Source organism: Lagenorhynchus albirostris, chromosome 13 (assembly GCF_949774975.1).
Source record: "Lagenorhynchus albirostris chromosome 13, mLagAlb1.1, whole genome shotgun sequence".
In the NCBI taxonomy this organism is placed as follows: domain Eukaryota; kingdom Metazoa; phylum Chordata; class Mammalia; order Artiodactyla; family Delphinidae; genus Lagenorhynchus; species Lagenorhynchus albirostris.
The window spans coordinates 81,222,464-81,225,982 of record NC_083107.1 but is presented as its reverse complement, the minus strand read 5'-3'; positions in this window follow the sequence as shown (position 1 = coordinate 81,225,982).

The following is a 3,519-nucleotide window of genomic DNA, read 5'->3' as shown; positions in this document are numbered from 1 at the left end:
ACCATAAATCACCCATGCCCTCTCCAACTCTGGACACTTGGGTTATTTCCAATATTTTGCAACCATAAACAACACCAAACATAGAACAATCTCATTCAGCCTACCTTTCACCCAGGTATGTGTATATCTAAAAAATAAGTGGCTAGCAGTGAATTATGAGGCCAGAGGTGACTTTAATAGATATTGTCAAATTATCCTTTAAAGAAGTTGAATCAATTTACCTCCCCTTTAGCAAGGTGGGAAAAATATGATAAATCAATTTTCACTTGGCCTTTAAATTTGAACTGCTACATTTTATTCCACTTGAATTCTATACAAGCACAATTTAGTTTGTTTGCTAATGTGTTACTGATTGTTAACATGTGTCCTACTTAAATGTTCACCTTCCACGCACTACCCCCAGGAAATACATCAGTTGCACCAAATTTGTTTTGCCCCTCTCACTCTTTCCTTTGTTTATCGAATATTTGATACCCAGGCAATGCGATGCTGGCAGCCGGGTTGTAAGCCGACTTACCGTTTGCTGAAGTGTAGCATCTTGACTCTCCACCAGGTGGAGCAGTCTCACCTTAGGGAGCGCATTGAGTAGGGCCGCTGAATCTGCGGTGGTCAATATTCCTGGTGATATGCAGGTGGAGTGAAGTAGAGTGGAATGCAATTGGAGTTGAATTTAAGGTTTCAAAAGAGGTTGTGGCACATCTAGTCCTCAGATGTATTAGTGATCCAGGTGACGTTTAGTATCTCTGGTCTGAACCACCTGTAGAAACAAGTCAAGTCCTACAGTTAGGGGTTGATTTGTGTTCCCCATCCCTGCCTCCTTCCACATTCATACATTGAAGTTCCAACCCCCAGCACCTCAGAATGTGACCTTATTTGGGGACAGGGTCTTTACAGAGGCAATCGAACTACAATGAGGTCGCTGAGGTGGGCCCTAATCCAATATGACTGGTGTCTTTATAAGAAAGGAAATTTTGGACACTGACACACGGAGAGGGAAGAGGATGTGAAGAGACAGGGAGAAGACAGGCATGCAAGTCGAAGAGAAAGGCCTGGGACAGACAGATCCTTCCCTTGCAGCCTTCAGAAGGAACCAACCCCCTGACGCCTTGATCTGGGGCTTCTAGCCTCCAGAACTGTGGATGATACATTTCTGTTGTTTAAGCCCACCAGCCTGTGGTGCTTTGTTATGACAGCCTGAGCAAACCAATATACCTACCCACTCACATTCTGGGAGAATTTAAGTAAGCTGGGTTTAAGCACTTACTAGGCTAGAGAAACATTTCCTCCACAGAAAGGGATAGCTAATAACAGAAACTGGGTTACAGTTTAGAGATATTTATTATAAGTGAATAAACTTGAAGTACCCTTAAGCCATTCAGAAATTGTCTTCACATAGAAACAAGCGGTACGCTGATAACAAATGACTCTACACTGCTTGACACGCACAAATGGCAGCTTTTAAAGGCTGCAGCCCATTCCACTCTACCGCATTTTAATTGGGCGCTGTGATGGATGTGAAAAGAGGAAGCTGTTTTGCTCAGGCACAAAGGAAGGAGATGGCGTATCTACTGGTATGTGTGATGAGCTAAACAAATATACATAAAACTGAAAGTGTGTGAGAGGATGAGTTTGTGTCTGGGTGTAGTCATGTGAAAATGTGTGTATGTTACAAAGAAAAAGGTATGAGAAGAGTTGGATTTCCAAGAAAGAGAAATATGGGTGTAAGCAGAATCTATGTACCAAGGGGAGAAATGTTTGTGTGACAAGGTGTGTGTGTGTGTGTGTGTGTGTGTGTGTGTGTGTGTGTGTGTGAGAGAGAGACATTCGGTGTTTGTTGGTGGAGAGAAACGTGTGAGAAGGAAACGTGTATGTATGTGAAGAAGAGTCACATGTATGTTTGAAGTGTGTGTGCATTTAAGGAGGCAGATATGTGTGTAAGGAATACGTGTGCGCAGCACATGCCTAGACGTGTAAGGGGGGGACGTATGTGTGGGGATGTGTGTGTGGGGAGAGAAGAATGTGTGTGTGTAAGCATGTGAGGAGAAGTACATGCGTGCGATTCTTTAGGATAATGCTGGTCAAAGAAGCAAATGTGCCCAGAAGCCGTGTCTAATTGCCTTCCTGACCCCGTGGCCTCTGCGAACCCTGCTTACTGAATGAACTTAGAGATTGACAGCTCCTTTGTAGGTCTGAGGTTGGCCACCACAGTTTTTTAGTTCAGTCCCATGTTTGTCAACAACATTTTAAACTAGCTTGATTCCCCTCATTTAAGAAAATATCTTGAAGTTACTTTTTCAAGTTTTGGTTCAAGTTCAGTAAAGACATAAAATGAGTGGGTCAGGTTCGGTTCAGGAAGAAAAAAGCTAATCATTCGTATTTGCGTGCTGGTGTTAAAATCAATGAACTGGGAGCAGAGAGATGATTCATCCAGCAGGAAAATAAGACACAACTTTTTCACTGAATTTCATTTCTTGTCTTATTAATCCTTAATTGATAGGAGTCTGTGCATTTCTAAAATTTATCATAGATTAAAAAATGGGATTAAATGGTTTCCCCAAAGTCACTGTATCAATTAGCTAAGGCACGGGACAGCTTCCTAAGAATTTTTCCCTAGCAGGAACCACGTATTCACTTTGATTCTTCTGGTGAATCAAATTATATTTTTGTCTTTATTAAAAGTGACTTCCTTTTTAATGTTGGGTTTCAAGGAAAGGAATTAATTTTTGGAATGACTTTCATATAATGGGGGTTAGGCAGGCTAACTATGGCCCATGGGCCAAATCTGTTCAGCTATTTAGTTTTTTTTTTTTTTTTTTGGAGGGGGGTATCCTTTTTTATGGCCCATGAGGTAAGAATGGTTTTCATATTTTAAAAAATATTTATACTTTAATATAAATGGTTATACATTTATACTTTAAATGGTTATATAAGTACTTTTATAATCGAATAGTGTGGTTTTGCCTCTTGGCTGGCAAAGCCTAAAATATTTCTTTTAAACCTTTAAGAAAAAGTTTGCTGACCCTGTTGTGTAGGATTTTATTTGCTTGATAAAGTGTAAGCTGTCAAAATGTAAGAAAAAAAAAGTAAGTACAGTGATTATTGGTCTAGCAATTGCAGTAAGTAATCTAAACCATAGAACCAACGTATTGGTAAACGTGAATTCAACACAACTATTCTGTACATGTGTTTACTGGAGTGGTTGAAAAACTGTGTATTCCCTAGAAACACAAATTCAGTCAAGAATGTTCACTGCAGTCTTGTTTCTAATCATGAAAAACAGATCAACTCAAAGGTCCATCAACAGAAGAATGTCTGTACAAGTTGTGCCATTCGTACGATGGAATACTATTTAGCAGTTAAAATGAATAACCTAGGGCTATATGTATGACGAGATGGCTCTTACAAACATCATATTGAGCAAAACAACATAAAACAAATGACTGGGTTACAGAACAAAACGCAGAATATGATAACACACAGAAAGTGGTAATATTGGAAAACATGCTATAGTTCAACTCA